Source organism: Moschus berezovskii, chromosome 14 (genome assembly GCF_049115385.1).
Source record: "Moschus berezovskii isolate FMDL1 chromosome 14, NW_MosBer_1.0, whole genome shotgun sequence".
Lineage (NCBI taxonomy): Eukaryota > Metazoa > Chordata > Mammalia > Artiodactyla > Moschidae > Moschus > Moschus berezovskii.
The window spans coordinates 78,857,584-78,876,268 of record NC_142473.1 but is presented as its reverse complement, the minus strand read 5'-3'; positions in this window follow the sequence as shown (position 1 = coordinate 78,876,268).

Below are 18,685 nucleotides of genomic sequence, written 5' to 3'. Positions count from 1 at the left end.
TTCCAAGGGAACATTTCATGCAAAGATGGGCTTGATAAAGGACAGAAATGGTATGGACCTAACAGAAGCAGAAGATATTAAGAAGAGGTGGCAAGAATACACAGAAGAACTGTACAAAAAAGAGCTTCAAGACCAAGATAATCACGATGGCGTGATCACTTACCTGGAGCCAGACATCTTGGAATGTGAAGTCACGTGGGCCTTAGAAAGCATCACTACGAACAAAGCTACTGGAGGTGATGGAATTCCAATTGAGCTATTTCAAATCCTGAAAGATGATGCTGTGAAAGTGCTGCACTCAATCTGCCAGCAAATTTGGAAAACTCAGCAGTGGCCACAGGACTGGAAAAGGTCAGTCTTCATTCCAATCCCAAAGAAAGGCAATGCCAAAGAATGCTCAAACTACCACACAATTGCACTCATCTCACATGCTAGTAAAGTCAGGCTCAAAATTCTCCAAGCCAGGCTTCAGCAATATGTGAATCGTGAACTTCCAGATGTTCAAGCAGGTTTTAGAAAAGGCAGAGGCACCAGAGATCAAATTGCCAACATCCGCTGGATCATGGAAAAAGAAAGAGAGTTCCAGAAGAGCATCTATTTCTGCTTCATTGACTATGCCGAAGCCTTTGACTGTGTGGATCACAATAAACTGTGGAAAATTCTGAAAGAGATGGGAATCCCAGACCACCTGACCTGCTTCTTGAGAAACCTGTATGCAGGTCAGGAAGCAACAGTTAGAACTGGACATGGAACAATGTACTGGTTCCAAATAGGAAAAGGAGGACGTCAAGGTTGTATATTGTCACCCTGCTTATTTAACTTCTATGCAGAGTACATCATGAGGAATGCTGGGCTGGAAGAAGCACAAGCTGGAATCAAGATTGCTGGGAGAAATATCAATAACCTCAGATATGCAGATAACACCACCCTTATGGCAGAAAGTGAAGAGGAACTCAAAAGCCTCTTGATGAAAGTGAAAGAGGAGAGTGAAAACGTTGGCTTGAAGCTCAAAATTCAGAAAACAAAGATCGAAACAGTGGAAACAGTGTCAGACTTTATTTTAGGGAACTCCAAAATCACTGAGGATGCTGATTGCAGCCAGGAAATTAAAAGACGCTTACTCCTTGGAAGGAAAGTTATGACCAACCTAGATAGCATATTAAAAAGCAGAGACATTACTTTGCCAGCAAAGGTCGTCTAGTCAAGGCTATGGTTTTTCCCGTGGTCATGTATGGATGTGAGAGTTGGACTGTGAAGAAAGCTGATCGCCGAAGCATTGATGCTTTTGAACTGTGGTGCTGGAGAAGACTCTTGAGAGTCCCTTGGACTGCAAGGAGATCCAACCAGTCCATTCTAAAGGAGATCAGTCCTGGGTGTTCACTGGAAGGACTGATGCTAAAGCTGAAACTCCAATATTTTGGCCACCTCATGCAAAGAGTTGACTCACTAGAAAAGACTCTGATGCTGGGAGGGATTGGGGGCAGGAGGAGAAGGGGACGACAGAGAATGAGATGGCTGGATGGCATCACCGACTCTGTGGACATGAGTTTGAGTGAACTCCGGGAGTTGGTGATGGACAGGGAGGCCTGGCGTGCTGTGATTCATGGGGTCGCCAAGAGTCGGACACGACTGAGCGACTGAACTGAACTGAACTGAAGCCTCCAAGTGACTCCATTGTAAGAGGCAAAAATAGTCTTTTAGAAAGATACAGAAAGTACCTGGTTCTCTGTAACTGGCACAGTGTTGTGTGTCTGGAAAACAAAGTCCTAGCAGCATTATTCACAACAGTCCAAAGGTGGAAGCAACCCTGCAGTACACTGCCTAATGAACCAGTGAGCAGATCTGGCATATACACACAGCGCAATACCATTCAGCCTCAAGACGGGAAGAAAGTCTACACATACTGCAACATGGCTGAGCCTCGAGGACACTACGTGAGTGAAATAAACCAGTCACGAAAAGACACATTCTGGATGACTGCTTACACGAGGTACCTAGAACACACAAATTCAAGAGACAGAAAATGCAATGGGGGTTGCCAGGGTCTGAGGGGAGGAGGACAAGAGGAGTTGTTGTTTAATAGATTTCAGATTTGTGAGATGACAAAGTTCTGGAGATCGATTTCACAACAATGTAAACATATAGAACACTATTGAACTGTACGAGGCTTCCCTGGTGGCTCAGTGGCAAAGGATCCACCTGCCGATGCAGGAAACTTGGGTTCGATTCCTGGATGGGGAAGATCCCCTGGAGAAGGAAACAGCAAGCCACTCTGGTTTTCTCGCTTGGGAAATCCCATGGACAGAGGAACCTGGTGGGCTACAGTCCATGGGGTCACAAAGAGTCGGACACGACTTAGAGGCTAAACAATAACAGCAACAGCACTGAACTGCACATTTTAAGATAGTATAAAATGGTAAATGCTACATATATGTAGCATATACCTGTAAATGTTTATGTATGCTTTGTCACAATTTAAAAAAAAAAACAAACAAATAAGTGTTTTCCTACCATGGCCAATGAAATGAGTTAGGCCATGTGGGTGTCAAACAGCAGAGGAGGTGGCCTCTACTGGGGACGTTTGGAGACAGCATCTGAGATGCAGTCCCGATAAGGCCACCTGGGATGGAGAAGCTCAAAGGCAAGGATGAGCTGCTCACCACCTGTCCAAGAAGCAGTCTCTTGTCCGGGTGTCCCTTTCCCACTGCCTACCTCTGATCCCTGCTTTCACTCATAGGAGAGGATGCTTTGTTGGGACATCTTGGTGGGGGAACGGAAGGGCCTTGCTGGAGGTGGGAGAAGGTGGCAAGCAGGCCAGCTGGAGGCCAGGGCGGCCGGGACAGAGGACAGTCTCCTGGCAGCACTGAGACTCCAGAGGATCCCTGTGCCTGTTTACGGGCACCCCTTACCCACAGAGCCTGTTCCCAGGGCAGCGAGTATTCTATGAGCACCTCCTGTATGTCAAACCAGGCAGGACACTACGGAAAAAGGGAGTCAAAGACAAAAGGCCAATCCCAGCCTCCAACATGACTTAGTGACACAGGGGACCTGGAGAATCCTGGACTCCCTCATGGCAGCTATGCCGGCGTGAGGAATCAGGGAATCACTTCCACTTTGCGGGATTCCACCCTGAAGGACACCATCAGCCTCATGAAATCTCATCTTTCTTCAGGGGCTGAGACGAGAGCTGCCTTCTCCCACACCTTTAGCAAAATCCCCCAAGGGCCTCTCCGAGCCCCACCATGGGGGAGGGGGCACAGGCCCCAGCTCTCCTGCCCAGCTCCTCCTGCTCGGCCTGGCTTGTCCTGGGCACAAATCCTGGCTCTGTCACCTACTAGTCCTGTGGCCTCTTTGTGCCTCAGCTTCCTTATCTGTAAAATGGGTATTTAATAGGACCCAGTTCACGGAATTGGAAAGTGCTGACAATCATGCTTGACACAGAGTAAGCACTCTGTACATCTGAGCTGTTTTTATTTTTATTTCATCCTCTTCTGGTCCACATTCTTCATCTGATTCTGAGTCAAAATCCATGTATTTACTTTTTTTCCCATTCATCGATACCCACTCAAAGCAGAGAGTTGAGTCGGATGTGTTTGTTCAGTGGGGTCATTGCTAAGCTGAAGCATCATCCCTATAACGGGCAAGCATCTTTGGTTCTCAAGGAAGTTTTGCTTTCAGGACCACATCCATCACACCATCCTTGGGAGGGAAGAAGCTGCTGTTTGTCATTTAAGGTTGCAGAAAATGTAGCAACACACTCATAGCAGAGCTGGGGTCAGAAACTCGGGTTTCCTGCCCTCTCTGTACGGCATGGTCCTCTCTGGGTATAAGGCAGCAGCTGGGGAGAAGGAAAAAAGGGATGGGGACTTTATCAAGTGGGCATCTCTTACACACAGAGAAAAAGTAAATGTATGGATTTTGACTGAGCAGCAGATGAAAAGTATGGACAAGAAGAGGAAAAAGAGTTCAGAAGAGGATGCAATAATGACACAAATAAAACAGCTCAGACAGACAGAGCAGGGGCATGAGAGAGATGCCACTGCCTCCCCATGTCCATTTGTTGCCCTCCTGGGGGCATCAGGCCTTCTGAGACCTGGAACTTGGGGACAGGCGCCCTCACCTAAAAGCGTCACGTCCTCCCTCAAAAGACTGAGCGAGGTATGGGACTGGACTCTGGAAGGACTTTCTGGCACCAACAGCTGTGAGGCCCAGGGTTGTCTTCCCTCCCAAAACTGGGCATCCCCCATTCTCGCCACGTTACATGCTGGGAGCACAGACATACATCCTGCATCAAAACAAATGGGGCAGGGAACCAGTATTTTTTAACACATTCCCCTTTGGGAGCTGCCTGCTTAGAGGTGGCCCCCATCACTGGTTGGGCCTAGGTGGGGCCACTCAGTCAATTGGCCGAAAAATAAACATCATGCTTTTAGGAGCCAGCATCATCACCTGTGACATGCCACGTACTACTTAGGGCTTCTCTGGTGGCTCAGACGGTAAAGAATTCACCTGCAATGCAGGCCACCTGGGTCCAGAAGCTCCCCCTGGAGGAGAGGGCATGGCAACCCACTCCAGTGTTCCTGCCTGGAGAATCCTGTGGACAGAGGAGCCTGGTGGGCTGCAGTCCATGGGGCTGCAAAGAGCCAGACATGACTGCAGAACTAAGCACACGTGTATACTACTTAGGTGACCTTGAGCAAGTCCCTTCTTCTCCCTGGGCCTTAGTTTGCACATCTGTAAAACTGGGTGATTTGGAATTAAGATTCGGGAAAGTTATGACCACCCTAGACAGCATATTAAAAAGCAGAGACATTACTTTGCCAACAAAGATCTGTCTAGTCAAGGCTATGGTTTTTCCAGTAGTCACATATGGATGTGAGAGTTGTACTATAAAGAAAGCTGAGCACCAAAGAATTGATGCTTTTGAACTGTGCTGCTGGAGAACTCTTGAGAGTCCCCTGGACTGCAAGGAGATCCAACCAGTCCATCCTAGAGGTGATCAGTCCTGAGTGTTCATTGGAAGGACTGATGTTGAAGCTGAAACTCCTACACTTTGGCCACCAGATGCGAAGAGCTGACTCATTTGAGAAAACCCTGATGCTGGGAAAGATTGAAGGCGGGAGAAGGGGACGACAGAGGATGAGATGGTTGGATGGCATCACCGACTCAATGGACATGAGTTTGAGTAAACTCTGGGAGTTGGTGATGGACAGGGAGGCCTGGCTTGCTGCAGTCCATGGGGTCGCAAAGACTCGGACACAACTGAGTGACTGAACTGAACTCCTTCCTGCTGGGACCTTCTTATAGACTAACACCTACCTCATGCGAAGGAGATGAAGGGACCCCAGTTCCCAAGCAGGCATGGAACCCAAGGCCCCAGCTCCTGCTGCATATGTATTCCAGTTGGGGAAGGGGATAGAAAAAAATGAAAAGGAGTGATGGATGTCAGACAGTGGAAAGCAGTAGGGATAAATGAAACAGAGCAATGAGACAGAAATCCAGCAGCACCCCTGGTATTTGTGGGCCTAGCGCTAGCACAAAGGAAGGTCCTCATCCACGCCCCCTCCCTCCCTCCCTATCTCTGCTCCAAATCCCGAGGGGCCTCATGTGCGTGTGTATGGACCCGTCAAAGCTCTGTCCATGCCCTCCAGCACCCATGCCACACACACCACAGGGCCACCCTTGGGCTACCCCTCAGGACTGCGGGTGCCCACACAAGGAGCAGAGCTGGCCCTCGGAGGACAGACCAGGAGAAGCAGGCTCAGGATGTTCGGACAAGGGATTCCAGAGTTCTCAGAACCCTGAGTGTTGTCCAGGTGGGCAGGTGTGTTCTCCAGGTAGGCATACCACCTCGGCTGTGGACTCCTCACCCCAGAAGTCAGGCCAGAGCGGGGCCGTCTGAACTGGGTTTGAGGGCTGCTCCTGTAGGAAGCCACGGAGCCGGAGGTGCTGATTTGGTTGAGGGGATGACAGAAGGCCTTCAAGAGAAGGGGGCCTTTGAGCTGAGACCTGGTTAAGAAGCAGGCCGTCCTGACAGCTCTGGAAAAAGGCACCCCTGCTGGGGAGCAGCTCCCCCAGCCCCAGGCCCACTGTCTGCCCCAGCCGGGCTGGGAGGGGCCCCAAGAGGCACCTGGAAGCAATCTTCCCCAGCCTGCTCCCTGAAAGTGAAAGCTACTCACTTTGATAGTCTCCAAATTGCCTTTCTCCCTGCCTTCCTTCTAGGGAGGGAGGCTACCGGTGTCTGGGAGGGGAACGTAGGAGGAAAATGAGCCAAAAGCAACTGGTCTTTGGTTCTCTAGCATCGGATGAGTGGCCCCAGAGACCTGTGGGGGCCGGTAGTGCCCCTACCACCCAACTTCCCTTTTTAGGGAGCCCAGAATCTCCAGAGACTAAGGGAACAGTTCTGCCTCCCCAGGCTGGATGCTCTTTGACCTGTCCTCCAGCACCTGAAGAGGAGAAATTCAACAGATCCAACTTCCTAACCACGTTGGAACTTTCCGCCCCATCCCTGTCTCCACCAAGCACCATGTCATAGCCTTCTTTGGCAAATAGCCAAATGATACTCAATTATAACTCAAGTGCCCCCACACTCTCTAACTTTTGGAAACATTTCTTCAAATTCTTCAACATTCCTCCCACTAAGTGGTGGGGTCTCTGGCCTCCCCTGTTTGCTTTTGGACCAGTCTTAGAGACTCATCACCACTAGACTATGGCAGAAGTGAGGCTACACGACACTTTTGACTCAGAGGCGGGTCGTGAAGGTGATGGTGCTTATGCTGGGTTCACTATGCAGGCTCCAGCTGAAGCCCTGAGTCCCGGGCCAGACTTGCTCCCACAACGAGGCTGCCATGCTGCAAGGAAGCCCAATCTGGCTCCCACGGACAGATCACACAGAGAGGCCAGAGGTTTCTAGAAGAATCAGAGATACCTGCTCCCTCCCAGTTTCACTAGCCCCTTTCCACCCTGGCTGCAGTCACCGTCCACCTGTATCTGTGAGAGGCCTGCCCACCCCATCCACACCGCCCACTGCAAGCTGGAACATCCTGCAAAGCACTTCCTGGATCCCTGCCCCACAGAAACATGAAAGATACTAACCTAACGGCGGTTGTTTCTAACCAGAGTTTTGGGGAGATTTGTTATGTAACAGTAGTCACAGGCACAGCCGTGTCCCCTTCTACCAGCTGGGCTGGACATTCTCTGTGTATCCCTCCAGATCCCCTTTACCCTGTCTGGGCCCCATGAGGCCGACTCTCCCTCTGACCCCATCTCCTGTGTGAAAGGCAACTGTGATCTCCCACAAGTGTGGGAGGAAGAACAGGGGCAGGGGAGGCTGGGCATTTATTCCCTGACTCCCACCCTGCGAGGTCACCGAGAGTCATCTTTAACTCTCAACCAAAGGCCACAGCTCCCGTCAGGCTACCCTTGCTGTGATTCTACTAAGCGCACCCATCCTGCCTTGCCCTTGGTGTCCCTGGGGTCACACCTTTCTCCCTCACCCCTGTGTCTCTGTTGCTTTTCCATGCCCTTGACACTGATCGGGTCTTTGTAAACAGCCCTTGGGTCAACCGACCTCAATTAAGCTGTCCAAGTCTGTCCCTTGTTGCCCACCGGAGCCCTGACCAATGGCCGATGCCAGCCCAAATAATAGCTCTGCTTAATCTCACCTTCCTACAGTTCTAGAATGTCCCACGTGAGAGCAGCACATGTGTCTCCACATTCATTTATTCCACAAACGTCTCTCTACTGCCTGCCGGGTGATTGGCCTCTTCCCTGCTGGTCAGGGATCCAGCAGGAAAACAGGACAAGCTCAGGGCTGCTCTTCACGGAGCCATGTGCTTGGGTGACAAAACACAGATACACAGTAAGCCAGTGGATGAGATAGCATTGGACAGCAATGAGTCTGTAAGGAAAAGAAAGCAAGGCCATGCAATGGGAGGGAGACACCTGACCCCAGACACTTTGCAGAGAAGACCCATATCTGGGGTGCCGTCCGTACGGAATATCTTCCAGCATTAGAAGAGCAAGCTATGCATGTCTGCAAACACTGTGCCATAATTCTGGGTGCATGACAGCCTTTCACAACCACTTCCAGATTGGTCGGTTGAAAGAACAAGGTAAGGAGTAAAGGCCACCACTGTTTGCGTTGGTGAACACCCTGATTTTCAGAAGTTGAATCCACACTGGTGTGACAGGCTCTAAGCATGACTGAGCTCCAGTAGGAAGGAACTAGAAGTGGCTGAAGTCATCTTTAACGCTTGGCTAGAACCCAGATCTGACCTCCATGCCTGTCATCCCCACAGTCAGCTCTGACTTGGGGCTCCGCTCGCCTTGGGAAGATGATGAAGAAGGCCGGAAGAGGGCTCGAGGGAAGTGGCCTTGTGTCTGTCAGCAAAGAACAGAGGCGCCAGGCAAGGCCTCCGAGGCCACGTCTCAGAAGCAGAGGGGCCGTTCCCATGACACCCGCCCTGGCCCGCACCCCAGCTGGGCACACACAATACAGCTGCTTGTTTGAGGCCCCAGCGAGGCCACGGGCCTTCCCTGCCCCGAGATGGCCTGGAACGAGCAGGAGGACGGGCCACTTTCCCCCAACATTGGAGAACTGCTCTCCCAGCTTTGCTGACCACGGGTCCTCCCCACTGACAGCGGTCTCGGCCCTACCAGGAGTGCCCCCGACCCATCTCCCCACCTGGAATTCTCACCCACTCCTCTCTGGTGCTTCCAGTCCTGGAATTTTATGTTCAGTAAAGAGACAGACCCGGGGATCACCCCCATTTTACAGATGAGGAAGGTGAGGTCCAGGGAGTGAGTTGGGTAAGAACGCCTAAGTAGAGTACAGGCCTCTTCCCGTTGGTCTTTCCCTCATCTCATGCCCGCCTGACACCCGAGATTCCTTGGCTGTCTCCCCACTCTCACCCCCAAGACCCCTGCTCGGCTCTGCTCAGCCTGACCATGGAGTGGGTCTGCCTTCTTCCCTGGCTGTTCTTGTACATGAGGGCAGCCTTCCCAGGGCAAGCGTGACCTCCTGGTTTCATCTCTTGTCTCCATCAAAAAGTTCCTGCAGAGGCCCGGTCACCCGGTGTTCAGTAAACGCTTCTAGCTTGGTTCATTCGCTCATCAGAAGCAACTTTGGTTTTCCCCCACTGGACTACCTTCGCCAACCAAAGAAGTAGAGAGTTTTAAACTGAAAAGTCGCAACAAACAAAGAACCTCTCAGATATTCTAGACCCTATCTAGGTCACCTCTGGACTCCCAGTAGTCTGAGAGAGAGGGTAGGTGGGTATCACAATGTCCTGTGTTGTCAGAGGGGCTGCTCCAGGGCTCCGAGCTCTGGAAGAAGTGTCTTTGTGGGGAGCCCTTGGAGGATGGCTCCAGGGGTGGATCTGGGGAGATCTCAAGGCTCCGAGGAAGCTCAGTGTCCCTGGATATATGATACCAGATCCATGTCATCCAGACTCCCCTCTTTTTGCACAGAGTAATGGCTAACCCCGCTCCTCTCTCACAGATGCTGCCACTGACCAGACGGGAAAGACGAAGGCACGAGAAGCCGGGGTCCTAGTCCACAGTTAACTCCTGACCACCCCTCTTTTTCACATGACTTTTCTCCTTTTTTAGCTTCTTTCTTGTTGTGTTTGCAAACGGTCAGTCCAGTGATGTCAGTGCAGTTCGTCCCAGAAGAGCCCCCTCCCTGGTCTCGGCTCCCCCGGGTAACCCGCTGCCCAGCTGGCTGCTGCCTGGGGGTGGGGAGACAAAGGCCCCCTCTTTAGATCAGGCCATGACCTGTGCGCACTGGAGCTTTTACGCATCTCTGCCATTCCTGCCTTTATCAGATTAGTTTTAATTAGACAAATGAAAATCACATGGAGTGGGGGGAGAGGCAGCCTGAGCTAGGAGGAGTGCCTTTCAACTAAAGTACGAGGGTAAGGGGGCCATCAGGAAAGGGGAGGGGTGGGTGGTGGCCCACGAGCATGTGTGTGTGTGCGCGCAAGCACGCCTTCACACAAGGGCTTTCTGGGAGGAAAGGGCCTGGCAGCTACTCAGAAAAGCACAAAGTGCCATCACTAACTTGGAAGGAACCTTGACATCTTTGGTCAAGAAGGGCTGGAGCATTTTGAGAGTCACAGACCAGTAGGCTCTAGAGCAGTGATATCCAATGGAAATGCAATGTGAGACATAGATGTGAGACCCATATAGAATCTAAAATTTTTAAGTGGTCACATTTTTTTTGACCATGTCGTGTCTTGTGGGATCTTAGTTCCCTGATCGGGCATTGAACCCGTGCCCCCTGCAATGGGAGCGTGAGTCCTAACCACTGGGCCAAAAGGGAATTCTCTTAAGTAGACACATTTTTTAAAAAAATCAAAAGAAACAGACTTAGTTTAATAATAATTTAATATTATATTTTATTTAGCCAAATATATCCAAAATGCTATCATTTCAATATATAACCAATTAAAAACTATTGAAATATTTTATATTCTTTTTCAGCATCTGCTGTGTTTTACACTTAGAGACCATCTAATTTGGACTGGCCACATTTCAAGTGCTCAGTAGTCACACGTATCTACTGGCCGTTACGTTTTTGGTAACCAACGACCCCAGTTTGCCCAGGATTCTCCTGATTTTAGCAGTGATGGTCCCTTGTCCTGGGAAACCCCTGGGTCCTTGGCAAACCTAGATGGTTGGTTGCCTTAGATTGGACAGCATAATCCTAGACTGTCTCCTAGGAACGATGCACAGACAGTAGTTACCTTATAACTTGAAAAGGTTTGGTGCCCTCTCAAGATTCTTAGCTGGGGAAACCCAGATCCCATATAACAGATACAAAAAAAAGTCATCCAGAAAGGAGAGGGGCTTGCCGGAGACCACAGAGTAACCTTTTGATTAGAGCTGCTACTAAGACCCAGCTCATGGGAGGCGCCTGGCAACAGCATGGCCCATGTCGGTGGGTTCCTGGACATGAAAAACACTGAATGGGTGGGGCTGGGGCTGCAGCTCTGCGATGCTCCACAAGCAGCTTCTCTCTCAGCCAGGTAGCAAGGCTGTGAGCTGTCTATCCCAGGTCGGGCAGCAGAGGCAAAACTGGGGACAGTGCTTCCCAAAGCAGATACACACACCATTCATAACTTGTGAGATGGTTTAGTGTTTAGTGATCTTGACTCCCACAGTGAGAAAGTTTGGTTCTTTTCAGAATTTCTCTCGGACCTTCTGGTTAGTCTAGGAGAAAATCTTGGCATGGGATTACGATGTCTGACATCAACTATTACCCATCCCTCTTTAAAAGGAGAGAGAGCCAGCCTCAGGCTAGAAGAAAGTATCTATATGTGCTTAGGGTTTTGTTTTTTACTTTTTATTTTTAAATAATTATAGATTCACAAAAAGTTACAACGATGATTGAGAGAGGTCTTACGAACCCTTCACCCAGTTCTCCCCAATGATTACAGCTTACATAACTAAAGTACAATGTCAAAACCAGGAAATCGACATTGATGGAATGCACGGGTTTCCCTGGTGGCTCAGTGGATTAAAAAAAAAAAAAACCTACCTGCAATGCAGGAGACCCAGGTTCAATCCCTGGGTTGGGAAGATCCCCTGGAGAAGGGAATGGCTACCCGCTCCAGTATTCTCACCTGGGAAATCCCATGGACAGAGCAGCCTGATAGCCTACAGTCCACAGGGGTGCAAGAGTTGGACACGACTTAGCAACTGAACCACCGCCATGCAGAGTTTTACGTCACTTTGTCCAGTGTAGATCCTCGTGGCTACCGCTGCACTCTGGATCTGCCTGGGCTTTAATCTTCTTGTTTTGTTTTCCTTGTATTAACTTTTATTGCTCTATTCGCTTCATAAAATTAATTTTATTTTTACACTTACAGTAATATTAACAATATAACATTTCCCTTTTGAAGAAATTTCCTTAAATAAAAGAAAATCAATGGATTTGAGGAAATGTATGAAGTAATAATGATGCAGACAGTACTCAGGTTTGACTTATATTCAACAACCTGTTAAAACCCAAATCTAACAAAACAAAACCCAGTCTAAGACCTGATAAGCAATATTGCTGTTTAGGGGGCCTCAAGATATGGTCAAGTCCACGTCAGGCCTTACAGATTCCCAGTGCTTGGCCTTCTGAATGAGCTCACGTGGACAAAGAGGGGCACCACCGTGCTCCCCCCCGGCTGGAAGGGCACAGCTCACACCCTCAGAGAGAGTGGGCAGGCAGAAAAGGGATGTGAAAGGCCCTGGGCCTGAAGTCCCAGGGTGTTACCAGGATCTGCCCTCGGTCCCCTAACAGCCCAGATGCTAACTGATAACAAGGCCATCCTGGTTGATTATTTACACCCCGACTGAATCATCTAACAGTGTCAGAGCTGAAAAGGACCGCAGACACTCCTCCCATTTGGAGGATAGTGTCCAGGGAGGGCAGGGCAGGGTCCAAGTTCACGGTGCAGGTGAAGGTGAGGGCAGACCCTACCCTCGAGGAGGCAAAGGGCGGCCTCCCCCGTCCTAGACCAGGGCCAGGTTTGGAAGAATGTTTGTTGAGGGAGTTAATGAGAAGCCTGACCTACCTCGCACTTTTCTGCCATTATCGTCTGCCTCTTCCTAAACCTGTGAATATGAGATGTCGGCTGCATCGGGAGCTCTTATTAAAGGCACATTCCTCGGGCCACCGTCGGAGATTTTGATTCAGGAGGTTTGGAGAGAAGCCTGGGAATTGGCACGTTTAACAGCACTTCCCCTCCTCCTGGCTCACCCGCGCTCCTGGGGGGACATATGGATGAAGCCAGTGCAGGTGTCCACGTGTTCCCAACCCTTTGTTGACCTCTGTAGCTTTCTCTCCGGCCTTGGCTGCACAGCGCCCCCTGGCTGAGGGTCTTGGCATTGATCAGAAACCTGTTGGTCCTGCAGTTTTCCCGCGATGATTGATCCAGAGATGGGGGTGGTAGAGGGCCGGCATGTCTCCCCTCTGCCCCTCACCCCCCAAGGCCCACCACGCTTAGCCTGGGAGAGCTGATGAATGTCCATTACCGCAGCAGTCCCCATAAAAAGGATTATGGGGTGTTGCTGAGTTTACAAGCCTGTTCTTGTAAATCTGCCAGATTTAGGGTGGTCAGAGCCCCGGCAGAAGAAGGACAAAGTTATTCACCCTCTGCCCAGAGCCACACACCCAGTCACTTTCGTGGGAACCGTGGTGGCCTGGCTGCAAGAGCACCAGACTGTGAATCAGAAGGCCTGGAACACATGGAGGGACTACAGTTCACAGCTGAGCCACCACCCGCCCAGCCAGTGGGCTTCTCTGGGCCTCTCCTTTTCCATCTGTGAAGTGGGCCTTTCACTCACCTCCCGAAGGTGGCTGTGAGGGTGACTTGAGCTCAGCCTTTGACGTTGCAAATCTGCAGTGAGGGTGTCTATTCGGCAAAGCTGGGGGAAAGACTGAGGTCATGGCTTCTGTTCCCATCACAGCTCCGGCCATTCTGGTGAAGGGTGTGGCTTCACACCCAGAGGGCAGGGTGGTGGCTGTGGAGGAGAGAGACCCAGGGCAGCCCCCAGGGACCCGCAGGCCTCCTTGGCACCTGACCAGGCTGTCTTCCTGATCACCTTCACCCATTTCCAGGCTGGTTTGAGTCTGCCGAGATGCCCCAGGCCAGTGTGAGTTGCTTGCCCTGCTCCAAGGCCTGGTTGGGCCCCAGGAGAATCTCACCCGATGCATGATCTTCTGTGTTCTTTCCCCTGTCAGCCTCTGAACCTGGATCGTCTATGTCAGGTCCTTTTAAAGTGATCAGATACAGAGTCCACAGCCCACAGAGAGCACAGGAAACGTGAGCATTTATTCCATCAATACCAGGAAGCTCCAGAGCAGGGGAGAGGTGGGCCGCTGCTCCCCTAGAATTTCATTCACAGTTTCAACAAATGCACCCAGATGGGGCTTTAAATCCTGCTGTCAAAAGACCAGAAAAGCAGTCTGTTAGTGGTGCCAGTGAAAGGGTGGCCACAGAGACTACAGCCTCAGAGTAGGGGTTGCAGTCAGGCCACAGTGACTAAAGCCCAGGTCATCTGGACCCTAAAACTATTGATATTAATAAATAAGCGATGGACAGGCACCTGCCATCACTGTGTTGAGTGAGCATTGCTTTAACTCTCACCACCACCCTTGCTGCCTGGAATTAAGTTCTCCCCTTCCACAGATGAAGAAACTGAGGCTCGGACAGAAAACTGACCTGCTCAAGGGTATACAGCTGGGAAGTGGGGGGAGCTAGGACTCAAACCTAGCACTGATCAAGGTCTCTTGGAAAACACTCCCACTTCCCCAGTGGGAAAGAGTGTCCTGAGTGGGGAGCACACAGAGGAAGAAAGACCGAAACACCTTCCATGTTTGTTCGTTTGTTTTTTGGCCAACATGCTAATTTCTGTTCCTGGTATGTGTGGCCCTCTGCCCATCCCCAGAGCTTTTCTCTTTCCCCAACCCAGGACTCTATCACCAACCAAGATTTCCATGGACAAACGGAAGATCAATTGTGCAAACAAACAAAGAGGACTAGCTATTTTTAAGAAATGTAAGTAAAATTTGTCGTTTATTGCTTTCAACAACAGGCTTCGGTTTGTATTAGTATAGTGTTCGTGTGCTCTTGGGCAAGAGACTTTCCCACTCTGTCCCTATACAGAAATGGGGTAGGAGTGGCTCCTCCTGTCTAAGGTTGCATTGTGGCAGCCCGACGTGTGGTGCTTAGTAAACATCAGCATAACTGAGTTGGTCTGTTAGCAGTAAGCCGGCAAGGGCTGGTGTGGGCGGAATGCGATACGGGAAGCACCCGTGGAGCCCAGAGTTTTCCGGGGCATCCCCGGTGGTCCGGTGGCTAACCCTTCATGCTTCCAGTGCAGGGGGTCTGTGTTCGATCCCTGGGCAGGGAACTAGATCCCATATGCTGCAATTAAGAGTTTACTTGCTGCAACTAAAGACCCCGCATGCCACAGCCAAGACCTGGTGCAACCAAATAAATAAATGTGTTGTGTTTTTAATAAAAAGGTTTCCCACTGCGATAAAGCTGTGGAATCATGCTTCTGTCAGAACCACCCACGGCTCAGTGGCTGGGCTTGTGGGTTGGATACCCCGCTGCAAAAAGGGGGCTTGCAGGAGGAGTTGAACCCCACAAAGGAGGCTGGGGTCATGCAGAGCCCCACTTTGGTGGGACTCTGGGAAAGGAGCAGGCTGCCCAGGCCAAGGGGTGTCAGGGCTGGAGCCCAAGTAGTGGCCACTCTGGCTTCTCCCCTCCCCACCCCCATCAGCATCCAGACTTCACCCAAGGGCAGTCTCTCTCACCCCCCGGAAGGCCAGGTGCTGCTCAGTATTGTCCAGAGGCTGGAGAGGAGGTTGGGACTGGCCTGACCCGGGTCTCCCAGCCTTGGCGATACGCAGGAGCCACACTGACTCATACAAAGCTGTTTCGGCTCACGAGACTCACTGTTATACATTTTTGGGACTTTCAAGAGCAGGACTTTCTGAAGCAGTTAGTGATGCTCAGTTGGTAAAGAATCTGCCTGCAGTGCAGGAGACAACCTGCAATGAACGTGTCCTGGGTTCAAACCCTGAGTCGGGAAGATGCCCTGGAGAAGAAAATGGCAACCCACTCCAGTGTTCTTGCCTGGAAAATCCCATGGACAGAAGAGCCTGGTGAGCTACAGTCCACGGGGTCGCAAAGAGTGGGACACGACTGAGCAACCGAACCAGAGAATCGGAACCTAGCTAAATAAGCACACTATATTAAACACAAAGTAATAAACAATCAAAGCTCATTTATGTTCTAAGCACTTAGTACCTTTTTTAACGGGACTATTATCAATGCCCACGAGGCTATTTACATCTATGCCCAGGGCATGGCAGGAGCCCTACACAGTAATGCCCTGTCTGCACCTCTCTTCCCAGTTCTGTGATCTGCGATACCACCCAGGGTGCTCAAAATTGGCCTTTGGAGGGAGTCTTTACAATATGGAAATCAGGAAACACCATTAACCAGCTGTCCCCTCCAGAACTGGTTGTTAGCTGCTTAAGAGCACACCACTAGCCTGCAGGATGCTGACGAGCTGCAGGGTGAGGGAAGGGACGTGGGAGGGCTGTCATCCCCCCCAAAACCCCTTCCCCCTCCCCCAACCACCACCCCCATCGCCTCCATCTCCAGGACTTACTTAGAACAACAGTGGAGTCTCCTGAATTGATCAGGACACATTGTTCCCCGCCAGTCGGTGGGCTCCACCCCCCATTGTCCATGGCCCCTCCCAGCTCCTCCAAGGCTCCTCGAAGGAGCCAATGAACCCCTCGATCTGAGCTTTGGCTGGCAGCCCTGTCTGCTGGTGGCTTTTATTGTGAGTGCCTGAGGATCTTGGGGTTTCCTTGTCCCCCGGCTGCACACCCCGCTGGGGAAAGGCCTGTTTATGGTAAATGATGCCTGCTTGCTTTGATTCCTAGCTCAGGCCCCAGGGCCATGACTGAGTCCCCATAAATTAAAAGCTGCTTGTATTTGGGGGTGGGGGGGATTAAGCAATACTGTGAAGCCCTGGGAACGATGGGGACTTCAGAGAGAGCAGCCAGTTGGGCCTCCCAGAGGCAGCCAGGGGGCGTGTCCTCGTCCCATATAGGCGGGACCCTGTGGGTGGCACCGCTGGACTCAGGAACTAGGGTGACACTGTGTCTGCTCTAGACCCACAAACTGTTTAGAAAGAGAAAACACAAACTTCCATTGGGCTTCTCCCCGCTCCTGCTTCTTAATCTTTGCCTAAGATGTTCGCGCTGCCTGGGAGGTGCCTGCCCCATGGTCTACACCACAAACTGAGGGCTGGTCCCAATATTTCTCTCTCAAGGTCCAACCCAGGAGGAAATGTCCAAGATACGCCGAGTCTCAGAGTTTACAAAGCACTTTCCATGCTTGATTTTTTTTTTCTTTTTAAAAATTGTGTTAAAATACATGTAACATAAAGTTGACCTACTCAACCATTTAAAGTGTACTTCGTTGCTGGTCAGTCGCGAAGTCGTGTCAGACACTGCAACGCCGTCCTCTGCAGGTTCCTCGGTGCTCCACTACCTCCCACAGTTTGCTCACATCCATGGCAAGTGTACAGTTCAGTGGTACAAACACTGTTCTGCAGCCATCGCCACCATCCATCCCTAGAACTCTTTTCATCTTGTAAATCTGAAATTCTATGTCAATTTAACGCTCCCCGTCCACGGCCCTCCACCTGCCTCAGTCCCTGGCAACCATCGTTATCCTTTCTGTCTCTGATTTTGACTAAAATCCCCTGGAGAAAGAAACGGCAACCCATTCTAGTATTCTTGTCTGGGAAATCCCATGGAGAGAAGAGCCTGGTGGGCCATAGTCCACGGGATCGCTAAAGATTTAGCAACTAAACCACCACCGCTACCAAGTACTTCCTGCAGGTGGAATCTTACAGTATTTGTCTTTTTGCGACTGACACTTCACATAGCATAACGTCCTCAATATTCACCCATGTAGTGGCATGTGTCAGAATTCCTGTCCTTTTCAAGGCTGAATGATGTAGGTATAGACCACATTTTGGAAATCCAGTCATGCGCCAATGGTCACTTGGGTTGCTTCCACAGTTTTGGCTGTTGTGAATAATGCTACATTCAATTCTTCTGAGAATATACTGAGAACAGGAATTGTTGGGTCACACGGTGGTTCTGTCTTTAAGGTTCTGGGGGATCCCCACACTGTTTCCCACTGAGCTGTACTTTACACTCCCACCAACAGTGACAAGCGTTCCAGTTTCCCTGTGCCTCTCCAGCACTTGTTTTCTGTTTGCTCATTTGCCTGTTATACAGTAGGCATCCTAATGGACGTGGTCTCTAATGTGAGGTCCTAACGTGAGGTGTAGGTGTACAAACTCTCATTGTAGTTTTGATTTGCATTTTCCTAATGATTATCATTTTGGAGGGCTCTAAAATCACTGCAGATGGTGACTGCAGCCATGAAATTAAAAGACGCTTACTCCTTGGAAGAAAAGTTATAACCAACCTAGACAGCATATTGAAAAGCAGACATTACTTTGCCAACAAAGGTCCGTCTAGTCAAGGCTATGGTTTTTCCAGTGGTCATGTATGGATGTGAGAGTTGGACTGTGAAGAAAGCTGATCGCTGAAGAATTGATGCTTTTGAACTGTGGTGCTGGAGAAGACTCTTGAGAGTCCCTTGGACTGCATGGAGGTCCAACTAGTCCATCCTAAAGGAGATCAGTCCTGGGTGTTCATTGGAAGGACTGATACTGAGGCTGAAACTCCAATACTTTGGCCACCTCATGTGAAGAGCTGACTCATTTGAAAAGACCCTGATGCTGGGAGGGATTGGGGGCAGGAAGAGATGGGGACGACAGAGAATGAGATGGCTGGATGGCATCACCGACTCGATGGACATGAGTCTGAGTGAACTCCGGGAGTTGGTGATGGACAGGGAGGCCTGGCGTGCTGCGTTTCATGGGGTCACAAACAGTCAGACACGACTGAGCGACTGAACTGCATGATTAGTGATAAAAAGATGATTAAATAATTAGTGATGGAAAGAAGACATCTTTTCATATGAGCTTGATGGCTGTTCAGTACTGAATGAGGAATTCCCCAGGTCGGTAGGTGCCCAGTATGCTACCGGAGATCAGTGGAGAAATAACTCCAGAAAGAATG